The sequence below is a fragment of the Lichenostomus cassidix genome, chromosome 23, assembly GCF_008360975.1.
Source record: "Lichenostomus cassidix isolate B80296 chromosome 23, HeHo_3.0, whole genome shotgun sequence".
NCBI classification, from domain to species: domain Eukaryota; kingdom Metazoa; phylum Chordata; class Aves; order Passeriformes; family Meliphagidae; genus Lichenostomus; species Lichenostomus cassidix.
Window position 1 is genome coordinate 2,523,047 of NC_139503.1, and position 12,202 is coordinate 2,535,248.

Below are 12,202 nucleotides of genomic sequence, written 5' to 3' on the forward strand. Positions count from 1 at the left end.
CCTTGAGATCTCTCCTTCAAAGATCTGTGTGCTCATCAGGGACTGTGATGAAGCACTGACAGCTTTCCCCGAGGGAATTCCAGCTCCAGCACAGCCCAGCAGTCCTGTTTAGTCCCCTGTGCAGTCCCTTTAGTCCCTTGTCCTGTTTAGTCCCTAAATCTGGGTGTCAAAAGCAGGAAATCATTCCCAGTTCCTGTGGCTCCTCACAGCAGTCCCCAGTGCACACTGCTGGAGGAGGTGGCAGTAAATGGCAAGATGCCTGCAGGAATTGGTTTGGTGTGATTCCCTTCTTTATGGAAAGGGGGAAAGTCACATTTCAGCCACAAAAGCTTACCTGGGAGTTTTTCAGCTGAGTAACAAATAGTTGAGTGTGTGTTGGGTCTGACTGAGGCAGAGTTCACAGCCCTCCCAGCGCTGTGCTGTGCATGAGGAGCTGGCAGGGTGCTGAGAACAGAGCAGAGTTTGGCTGCTGCTGGACAGTGCTGTCCTTCTGACATTCCTTCTCCCATCACAGGGATGGGAATGGGCAAGATCTGGCAGGGGACACAGCCAGGCCAGCTGACCCAAACTGACCAGAGGGGTATTCCACACCGTGTGACATCAGTTTAGATATATAAGCTCAGAGAGAGAGGAGGAAGAGAGGGCATTTGGGAGTTTTCAATGTTTGCCTTCCAGAGCAACCATTATGTATGCTGAAGCTCTGCTTCCCAGGAAATGACCAAAATTGCTGCTAATGGGAAGTAGGGATTGACCAAAAAAAATTTTTTTTCCCCATTAGCTTTTGCATGTGCAATCTCTGCTTATTCCTTTTCTTGTACTCTTAATAAAACTGCTTGATCTCACCCTGCTGGCTGCTCTCCATCTTACTCTCTCCCCTGTCCCAAAGGGAAAGGGAGTGATGGAATGACTCTGTGGTCACCCAGCACCCAGCCAGGGTCAGCCCAAGGGTCCAACTCGAGGTTTAAGAGGTGCCAATGCACACTTGGGCTCCTGGGTGAACAAGCTCAGTGCTGCTGTCCTGCAGGGCTTTGGTTTGCCTGGAAAGAGGGGTCAACCACAGCAAAAGGCAAAAAACAAAGTGAGGTGGGACCTGAAAGAAAAATCCTGGTCATTCTGGATAGGTGGAATAGCTGTGACAACAGGAAAGGGCAGAATCTGACACCTGCTGCTTGTGTCAGTTCAGTTGTGGTTTGGAGATCAGCACTAGATGAATCTCTGCTGGTGGAGGTTTTACCTGCCCTGCTCCAGCAGTTTGTCCAGCCAGGCAGGGCTTTGGGGAGCAGGGATGCATCCAGGCTGTTGGATTGGAAGCTGAATTGTGGGATTTAGCATGGGATTTGTGGGTTACAAATGGGAAAGGCAGGATGTGGATGCAAACTGGTGGGAGCACATTCCCAGCGTGCTGGAATTCCCTCTGGGGCTGTTCACCATGGATTCTGCCTCTCCACCTGTTCCTCCTGCCCTCTGCAGTTTATGGACCTTTCCTTGAGCTCTCGTGCTGTGAGCAAACCTGTCAGAAAACCTGTCTGAAAGCCCAAGGGTCAGTGGAGTTAAAAATCGGGAATGTCTTTGGGGAAAAGAGAATAATGAAAGTGGTGAGGCTCAATTGCCTGCGATCCATTTGGCTTTTAATTCCATTATAATGGGCACCAATTAGCTTAAGGAAACACTCATCTTTGAAATATTCATTGGGATGCTGGAGAATTGGCTTCGTCTTCCTGGGGAGGAATCTGAGAAAAGGGTTGTGTTGGGGTTTTAATTTAAAAGAAAAGGAGAAGTGGATTTTAGTGCTGCATTTCCACTGTTCCAAATCTATTTCTCTCGAAATCAACTTCATCTTTTTTTAAAAGCTGGAATGGCTCCATCCCAAGGCAAAGGATCACAGTTTATGGGCAGCGTGGGTGTGGAGTTGGATGTTTTATTGATCTGATTTGTTGCAGGACCCCAGAACATGGAGCAGAGGAGGACAAACTCTTCTTGCTGAGTTTAAAAACCTCTTTCTCTGGATTCCCAGGTGAGCTGCCTTGAAAAAGTGATGCCCAGTGGTTGTATTGGGCAGGTAGCAGAGAGCTCCTAGTCCAGTCTGCTTTTCCTTTCCAAAATTAAAACCTGCTGGGGAAAATATCCTTCAGAAAGACCTTCTGTTGCTCGGGTTACGTCCCACCTCACCTTGGTGCTGCAGACAGCTTGGGCATTCAGCAGCAGCTGCCTGAGCTCAGTCCTCAGCTCTGTGACAATCTCAGACAAAGCTGGAAGGTCCATCTGAGGCAGGATTTGTTCTTCCCCTGCAGCAAAAGCCTTCCTGGCCATGGTGCCAGCAGAAAATGTCACTGTGAGAAGCTCTTTCCCTGAGAGAGCTGCCCAGAGGAGCAGCCAGCACGTTCTGTGGGCCTCACCTGAGTGAATCTGATGCCTTTTATTTGTGTTTTCCATGCAATTTTCTAATTTGGCTCCCTGTGGCCTTGGGCTGCTCTCCCTGTTAGAGTATTTAATTGAAATAAGGGATGTGGAACACCTGTTCTGGTTGGACTCTCACCTGGGGGGTCTCTGCACAATAGAAATAATAACAACAACAGCTTCAGATTGTGGTTTGGAGTGACTTGTGCAACGCTGCACGGTTGGCAGGGCTGGGGAGGGGTGGTTTAGGGGGGAGGAGAGCTGATTGCACAGAGTAATTCTGGTTTTAATGAAGTGGTGCAGCTGCTCGAGGGAAATGTCAGAGTTACCCCCAGGTACTTCTGTGTCTCGGGCAAAAGGGCTTTGATTTGCTCCTGTGGCTCTGGGTGAGGTCCTGACCTGGGAGATCCAGAGGGAATTTGGGACTCCTGTGCTGTGCTGGGATTTGGTGTTCCCATCTCCTGAGTTAGCTGTGCCAGATGTTTGGTGCAGCTGTGGGAAATGCTGGGACATTGCTCACGCTTGGAGCTCTGAGGATCAGTGAGGAGTTGTGTCTCAGCCCTGCTGAGGAAACACCATGCCCTAACCTTTCTACAAGGACACCACAGGGGTGGGTTTTTACATGGGGGAGTGGCTTCAAAGTGAAAGAGAGCAGGTTTGGATGGGATTTTGGGAAGGAATTGTTCCCTGGGAGGGTGGGAGGGGCTGGGATGGAATTCCCAGAGAAGCTGTTGCTCCCCTGAATCCCTGGCAGTGTCCAAGGCCAGGCTGGAGCAGCCTGGGACAGTGGAAAGTGTCCCTGCCCAGGGCAGGGGTGGCACTGGATTGTATTTAAGGTCCTGCCCACCCCAAATAATCGTGGGATTCTGATCAGAGGTGCCCCTGACCCATTTTCCTTCCCTGCTGCCCCTGCCCTTGGCACTGAAGCTGTCACTGTCAGGAGAGGTGGCTGTGACCGACGGAGGGGCATTGTTGTCCCCTCATCGTCAAACAAACACAGTCCCTGTCCTCATCGAATTCTCGGTTTTCCCTTGCCTGCAGCTTCATTTCCAGACAGCAGAGCCACACCAGGACCTGCAGCTCGAGCACATTTACACCTTGTCCTCATCTCAGCTCCTTGTGCTCCAGGTAAATGTGGGAAAGGGAGGTGATAATGGAGCTCCTGATGAACCAACCCCGCCTGAGTGACTGGGGGACGAGCTGGGTGGAACAGCCATGCTGGAGACAAGCTTCCCCCACCCCCCTCTTCCAAATCATATATTTTTCAAGTTCACATCAATTACTTCTGTTTCCAACTGGATAAACTTGAATGAGACGCCTTTCTGTAATCTGCTGACAAGACAGCGAAGCATTTTTTGTTAGCACCTCCTGATGCCATCTAAATTGGGTGTTTGCAGGGAAGAAATGTAGCGTGGAGTTGGGAAAGATGAAAAAGCAGAGGGAGAAATGGAAGGGGAGATGTTATTTCGAGCTTGTGTTAAGGTGGGAGTGCTGGGCTCTTGTGCAGGCTGAATGAGGTGAAACAAAAAGGGTCTGTGGGCTTGTCTGGCTGATTCTGGTGAAATTCCCCTGAGGATTAGAAGGACCAAAGGGAATATTCTCGCTAACATGAGTGGTGGAAGGGTCTGTGCCCTCTGCTCTGGCGCTGGTTGGGTACCACAGACTGAATGATCACCACAAATGTGGCACAGCCAAAACACACCTGGATTTAGGCAGGTGTCCATGGAGAGCTTTCTTCCTAACCTAAATTCATAATGGATAAGGGGAAAAAAACCTTAATCCAAAATAAGGATCCAAAATAAGGATCCTCAGATAAGATGCTGAGCTGCCTGTGATGGATGTGGAATGCAGGGGGAAGCAGGAGATGGAGATGGAACTGTCCAGGGCATCCCCTGCCTCTGCCACCTCCCTGAGCAGCCCCGAGCTGGGAAATGACACCTCTGGGGGCAGCAGAAGAGAGAGGTGAAGTTAAAATCGCGGCAAAGCGTTGCTACAACAACCTCCCTTTGCAGCAGAGATTTGCCATAGCGATAAACTTTAACGGGAGGGATTTGGGATTGCTGTGTTCCTCGTAAATCCTCCTGGGCTGGCAGTTTGCTGCCGAGGCTTTGGGGAGGGTGAGGGAAAACAGATCTCTGGGAGCAGCTGGAGAGAACCCATAGCTGAGGAGGGAATTTAAAATCCCTAATTCAGAGCTGGAGGGTGAGTGCAGCCACTGTCACCACCCCAGCCTGGAGAGCCCTGCACGAAGTTAACATTTGGGAGAAGATTCTGTGTAATTCTTGCCATCCAAGCTCCTTTACCTGGCTCCTCATCACGTTCCACATTGCTTTTCCTTCATAACATCCCTTGTGTGCAGAGCTTTTAATATAAGGAGAGCACATCACCTCCCCCTAACCCTGTTCTAGGTGCTGGGAGCTGCCAAAAATCCCTCTGTGTGCTCTTTTCTGGGTGTTTAGGGGTTGCTGTTGGTCACTGGCAAATTAGGGAAAGCTTGTTGAGTCACCCAGCTGAGAAATCGGAGTTGGGGAACAACATCTCAATGGGTGTTTAACCAAGCTCTGGTTCCTGCATGGAGCTGAAAGGCTCCTCAGTGGAACTAATGATGCTTGTTAGGCCTGACACAGTCACTTTTATAATGCTGAACAAATAGCAGTGAGATTTTAATTTTCTTCCCCAATTATGATTATGATAGTGGAAAACTTAATCCAGGTTTGTTTATCCTGAAGGAGCTGGAGTATGGCGAGGACATGAGCAGCAATCAGAACACCAGCAGCAGCATCAGCTTTAGCTGGGAGAGCTTCACTCTGTCCTTCAGGGTTTGGAGGGGTCAGATAAAAATACTTCAGGAGATGATTTCCTGGCAGTGGGGTTTTTTTTATTCCTATTTCTTCAGGGTTTTTCCCAGTGTCTTGGTTTACTGTGAATTCCAAACTCAGACTGATTGATGGATTGAAGCTGTTGCTGATGGAACAATCACTGGAGAGTTCAGAACAGTTTTTCTCTTTCTTTGCAGCTACCCAGGGCCTGGAAGAGAATCTGTTGCCTGAAAGGAGGAGTGTTTTGTGTCTTATCCGTCTCAACAACCTCCCATCGAGCTCCTCTTTTGTGATTCCGAGCTGCAGCGAGCTGGGAAACTTTGCAGCAGCTCCATGCAAATCCATCCTCCACTCTTCTCCCAGGGCTGATGGAAATAGCAGAGGAATTGTCACACATCCCAGAGTGGCTCAGCAGCACTGATGTTCTGAGGGAGAAACGTGAAGTGGGAATTCAGGAAGCCCTTGAAGGAGTTAGGATGGGCTGTTGGTGCTGCTTTTCTCTTGGACTCCCCACACAGAGCTTCCCACCTTTGTTGCATGTTTAATCTGGAAGTTGGGGATCTGGGGAAGGAGCAGGAGGAATTGAGCTGGGAGGGGACTGTGGGAAGGGCTGGCATCAGCCACCTCAGGGGTGTCACTTCAGCCACAGCTGGGGATATCCTCAGGGGCAGAGAGAGAGGAAACCTAGGGGGATCAAACCTAGGGGGATCAAACCTGGGGAGATCAAACCTGGGGAGATCAAACCTGGGGAGATCAAACCTGGGGGAATCAAACCTGGGGGATCAAACCTGGGGGATCAGACCTGGGGGGATCAAAGGAGGAGTGAGGAGTTTCAGACCTTCAGCCACAGCTAGGGGATGTCCTCAGGGGCAGAGAGAGGGGGAAACCTGGGGGGATCAAACCTGGGGGGATCAAACCTGGGGGGATCAAACCTGGGGAGATCAAACCTGGGGAATCAAACCTGGGGGGATCAGACCTGGGGGGATCAAAGGAGGAGTGAGGAGTTTCAGACCTTCAGCCACAGCTGGGGATGTCCTCGGGGGCAGAGACGGGGGAAACCTGGGGGGATTAAACTTGGGGGGATCAAACCTGGGAGAATCAAACCTGGGATCCACTAAGGGAAAGGAGAAAGGGCGAGAAGTTTCAGACCTTCAGCCACAGCTGGGTGATGTCCCTGGGGTCACAGACAAGGGAACCTGGGGGGATCAAACCTGGGAGAATCAAACCTGGGATCTACTCAGGGACAGGAGAAGGGATGAGGAGTTTCACATCTTCAGCCACAGTGAGGGGATGTTCTCAGGGGCAAAGACAGGGGAAACCTGGGGGGATCAAACCTGGGAGAATCAAACCTGGGATCCACTCAGGGAAAGGAGAAGGGGTGAGGAGTTTCACACCTTCAGCCACAGCTAGAGGACGTTCTCAGGGGAGAGACAGGAGGAACCTGTAGGGATCAGACTTGAGGGGATCAAAGCTGGAATCCACTCAGGGAAAGGAGAAGGGGTGAGGAGTTTCAGACCTCAGTGTTTTTGATCAAAGCCTGTTGCATGAAGCAGTGGTGCTGCTCCCCCTGCCAAGGGTGATCCTGGGATTCACAGCCCAGCTGGCTCCTTGCTTCCTTCTCTGCCTCCCACGCTCCTCGTGCAGCACAGGGAGGGAAAACACGAGGTGAAAAACACATGAAAAATTCAAGGATTTTTTTTTTTCTTTTTTAATTGATCATCAGAATAAATCCCCATCTGTTTACGTTGTTAGTGGAAGCACACAGCTGCAGCAGCTCCGAGCTGGGAGGCAGAGGTGGAGAGGTGGTGTTTCCATGGTGGGTGTTGGATTGAAATCCCTCTCCTGAGCAGTGCTGGGGTGCAGAGGAATAAAAGGGAGTTGTGCCATGGCTTTTAGGGATTTGGGGTGCTGGTTCAGGGTCTGTGCCCTCTGGGATCTCCTGTAACAATGCTGAGCTCTGGAGAGGGTGAGCTGACCCTTGGGGTGAGATGTGAAGCAATGTGCATCCTCATAACAGCCCTTTCCTCTCCATGCTGAGCCTGATTCTGTCATCCCCTTCAGATTTCCATAAATTACAGAGGTTTTAGCAGCCCCTCGGTGCTGCTGGACCTGTTTGAACTCCACCATGGACAACACATCACCTGCAGGATGTGGACAGTGTCATGTGGAGTTGTCACCTCAATACCTCAAGCCTAATAAACATTTGGAGCCCTCAGTGCCATCAGACCTGTGCTTGCCTTGCCACCTCCAAACCAGTGGGATTGTTGTTTATCTTATTGAGGGTTTTTTTTTTTTTCTGGGCCTTTGAATCCCTTTCTTACACCCTCTCCCTTTTTCCTTTTATTTTCCCTTTGTAAAAGGAATGTCAGGCTGAGGCAGCGACAAGGAAACACCTTGTTCAGAGTGTCACTGCTGAGCTGCTGTGCCAAAGGCAAATCCAGGGTGAGGAGCTGCCTGGAACAGTTCCCTGTCTAATGGGAAGCTGAGGGATGTGTGTAACCTGGACTCCTGATGGGAAGGAGGAGATTCCAAGGTGAGCAGAGCACCGTGAAGGTGCTCCTGAGCCTCTCGCACAGCATTTGGATGTTTTCTGTGCAGCTGCCCAAAACAAATGATTCCCTCCCCCAAAGCCTCATTGCTGGTGGAGGGAATTTCCACGCTGGGCTGTGTGGGCTGTGGAAGGGCAGAGCATCCCAAATCTCGCCCCTGGAGTGGAAAGGTGAGTGAAGGTTACCCCAAAATCCACAGCAGCTCCTCTGCCTCGGCAGGGAATCGATGTTGTGCAAGGAGCCAGATCCCTGCTTGTAAATCAGCTCAGCCTGTAATATCTGTCAAGTGTTTGGGGACACCTGGCTATCTGTGCTGGATAAATGTCAGCTGTTATTACAGTTTCTTGCTCGGGTTATTGATTTCTCCCCTGCTGTTCTCCCTGGGATGGAGCGATTTGAGGGGTTTTTGGTGGATCAGCTCTACCTCCTTCAGCTCATCTTGCAATCTCTGAACCCTGAAGTGCAGGGCTGTTATCAGGCCTCATCAAGCTCATCCCTGGAAGTGTCCAAGGCCAGGCTGGATGGGGTTTGGGATAGTGGAAGGTGTCCCTGCCCATGGCAAGGGGTGGCACAGGATGGGATTTAAATCCCTTCCCAACCCCAACCATTCCATGAGGATTCTGTGACAACCAATTCCAGCTCTCCAGAGCCCAGGAGGTCAAACACTGCCCAGAATCTCCCCTGTGACCCTCACAGTGATGCTCTGTGCTCTGCTTCTCCAGTGCCCACACCCACACCCACTTACCCTTTATCCCAGAGCTCCTGCTCCTGTTGCAATGGAAATATGTTCAGTTCTGTTATTCCAGCCTGAAGGACAAAGTTATCATTCTGTCTCCCAGCAAATGCACTGCCCTCACCTTTCAGAGCTCAGCCATGAAATGCAAACCTTTGACAGGATCAGATCCCCAGGAGTCCCTGCAGTGTTTTAACTTCACTGTAAAAGCTGCCTCAGTTAAAGGGGAAAAAATACATTTATTATTCTCTCCTTCCAACTCCAGAAAGTCTTCCCTGCCCCCCTTTTCCCTCCTGCCATCATATCAAGGAACTTCCCTCACTCCTGTAGAAAACGTTCAGCTTCTAAGGGCAGAAAGGCCCAGCTGAGATGATTTAGTCAGGATTTATTGAAAACACCAATGTGCAGCTCTTGGTTTTCCTGCACCAGCTGCACCACAGGCAGAAGGACACTGGGTGTGCTGGCTGGAGATGGATGTGCCTCATTAGCAGGGCAGGTGTTGGAGAGACCTGGTTCTTCTAAAACCTCCCCAAATCCCAGGGGTGCTTTCCAAGTGCCCCAGAGTGTTCCCTCTGCTCTCCTCCAGCCCTGCCAAAAAACCATTTTTTGGGGTTACCTGTGGGCAGCTCTGGCTGCTGCTGCAGTGTCACTGCCCACAGTGAGAACTCAGCTGTGAATTGCCTGTGTGGCTGTGGCAGGAGATGTTGTTGATTTATAGACTGGAGCTCTGGCGTGCTCATCTTTTTAATTAGCACCAGATCCTGAGCTGCCTGGGAGCCTCCCTGCATCAACATGTGGCTGTGCCAGGTGCTTGGGAAAGGCAGCAGCAGAGACTCCAGCTCCCCAGGAAGTTGCAGTTAGAGGGGAGAGCTGCCTGTGTCACATCTGCTCACAGCTGCAGCCCTGAGAACTGCCCTGAATTTCATCCTGAATTTCACCCAGAGAAATCCTGGAAGCAGCACTTCCAACCCCTGTTCTGGCTGTGCTCAAGCTGCCTGATTTCAAGCCTTACATGTCAAATCTAGCTCCAGCTGCAGGGCTGTCCTGGAGAGCCAGGTCAGGACCAGAATCAGAAGCAGTTCTGTGGCTGTTCAAGGTTCAGTCCCAAGGACAGGGTTAATTTATTTATCAATGAGCTGATGGAGGAGCAGGAGTCTCCTCTGGTGACACCAAACTGGGATGAGAACCCCAGAGTGCTGCAGAGGAACTGCCTGGAATTCAGCAAAAAGGGAAAAGCAGGTCCTGCACCAGGGGAGGAACAACCCCAGGTTGGGAGAACCTGCTGGAGAGCAGGACCTGCATGATCCTTCCAACCCTGCTGTGATTCTGTCACCTGGCCAGGACAGAGGGCTCAGTGTCACAGCCAGGAGCAGGAATGACATCTCCCAGCTCTCAGCATCCTGGCAGCTTCATCTGTACCTGAGCTGAGCTTCCTGAGCTTCATCTGTACCTGAGCTCAGCATCACCAGGGCAGGAAGGACTTGTAGGTTCTCCCTACCTGGCAGGGAACTCGATTTCAACACAGGCAGCACAGGAAAGGGGAGCCAAGTTCACCTAAACGTGACTGAACCACATTTTATGGGTTTCTTTGCCTTTTCTGATTGCGCTGGGAGCAGGGGGCAGTAAATCGGGGGATTTTTTATATCTTGTGCAAAAGCTGACATTGCTAAAATATCCCATTATCACAAGCTGCCATAAATGAGCTCTTCCAAGAGCCACAGCTGGACTCTGAGGGTGGAAGCAAAGCGATTACCGGAAGCCAGGAGCTGCTCCTGGAAGAGCAGTGGGGAAGTCAATAACTTATTAGCACCAGTTGCTGGATTATCTGGTTTCCTGAAGAGACTCCGTCCCCCACTGCTCGACTAAACGGGTTTTTTGTTATGCAAAGCCACGGATTGTCAGCCCCTGTTCCTTCCCTGCCAAGAGCAGAGTGAGAACAGGGCTGAGAAATGCCAGAGGTAGTGAAGTCGCAGCTCGGGGCTTGTTTGAAATTCGCCCTCTCGGTGAGAAATGGTTGAAGGAAGTGAAATATCGCCAAAAAAAGAAAGAGATTCAAGGCAGGTAAAGCTGATCCCTGGGTGTTGAGAGCATGAAAAGAAGGATTCTGATGGGATGAGGAATTTGTCATCCCTTTGTGGGGATAAATCCCTGCAGTTCTTCACCTTGGGGTACCAGGTGGGCAAGGATGAAAAAGCTATTTGACCACTCTCTATTGGGAGAAGAGGTTCTGCCCAACCTTTCCAGAACCTTCCAGACACTTTGTTTTGGCCCCTCTGAAAAGCTCTTGCAAGCTGTGCAACGGGAGCAGAGGAGGCAAGAGGAGCTTGGAGTTTCACAAGGGGAATTCTCCTCTGCTTCGTCCTCCTTCGCACGCCCTAAATTAATTTACTTATTTGATGGAGCATAATCTCTGTGTCACCACTAAAGCAGGATGTACACAGCTTTATAGAGCCGTATTTCCTGCACCATTAAACCACTCTCCCTGTGACAGAGCCTGTGTGAATAAGTTCCAAGAGGTAACCTCAAATGTTTTAGGGCACGGCTTTCTAATAAATATCCGTGGATATCTGCACTTGGGAACTCTTTGGGATGCAGCAGATTGAAAAGGAGGGCAGCAGGTTGGGGAGGAAAAAACCTGTTAGCAAATTGGTTTAAATGTTCAGCACCTCTGCTGCTGTTCCTGGGCTCTGAGTGCACCTGGCAGGGTAATTTATGTCCTGGAATTACGATCCATATGAGTTAGCCTGGCACAGATACATCTATTCCTAATAATAATGACAAGATGCTTCAAGGAATGGTGATGAGAACAGCACTTTCTCATATGTTCTGCTTTACTGCTGGGTAATTATTGAATCATTTCCTTGTTGGGGTATAAAAGGGTTTTTATTCCCCCTCTATAATGCAACAGGTGCTTTTGGAGGGCTGTGGGGTGAAACAAAGCCCAGAAATAATAATAATAGATCCACACAAATGTGCAGCCTGAGTACCCTGCTCGAGTCAGGCTTTAAGGGAATATCCAGGTGGGGAAATCCGTGGTGTAGTTTGGGGAAAATTCCTTTTATTTCATTCCAGGATTGACAAACTTGGTGTTTATTACCACAGAATCCCAGGATGGTTGGAGTTGGAAATAACCTTAAGGATCATCCCCTTCCACCCCCTGCCATCCTTACTGTGGGTTCCCTTCAGGCCCTGGAAGGCCAAAATTAGGACACTCCAAGGCTATTTCCCAATCCCAATTCCCTCAGCCTCCTGATTTACAACCAAAATTCTGTCTCTGAGCTGCCTGTGCTCTGCACAGCACCAGGCCCAGGGCTTCAGGGGAACATTGGGCTTCCAGGTAGCTCTGCAATATTAATTGCTGAGTTGCTAATTAGCGGGGAGGACCCTGGGCCAGCTTTTTCTGCCTGCTCTGCCTCACCTGTTGAGCTCCAGGTGCTCCGTGGCAGGAGCTGCCTCTGCCTCTCCCAGCCCTGGGGAGCACCTTGCATAATTCCCTTTGCCTGCCTGGTGTTACCATAGAAATAAGTCATGATTAAGGAACCTTCCTTGAGTTGTGTTTAATGCTGTGGAGTCCTTGCAGGGCTGATGATCAGCAGGGTCTGCTGAGCTCACCAAGGCTCTGATCCTTTGCTTTGCTCACATCACACGAGGAGCCAAAATCCAGCCAGACACCCTAGAGGAGCTGTGGCTTTGTGCTGCTCCAG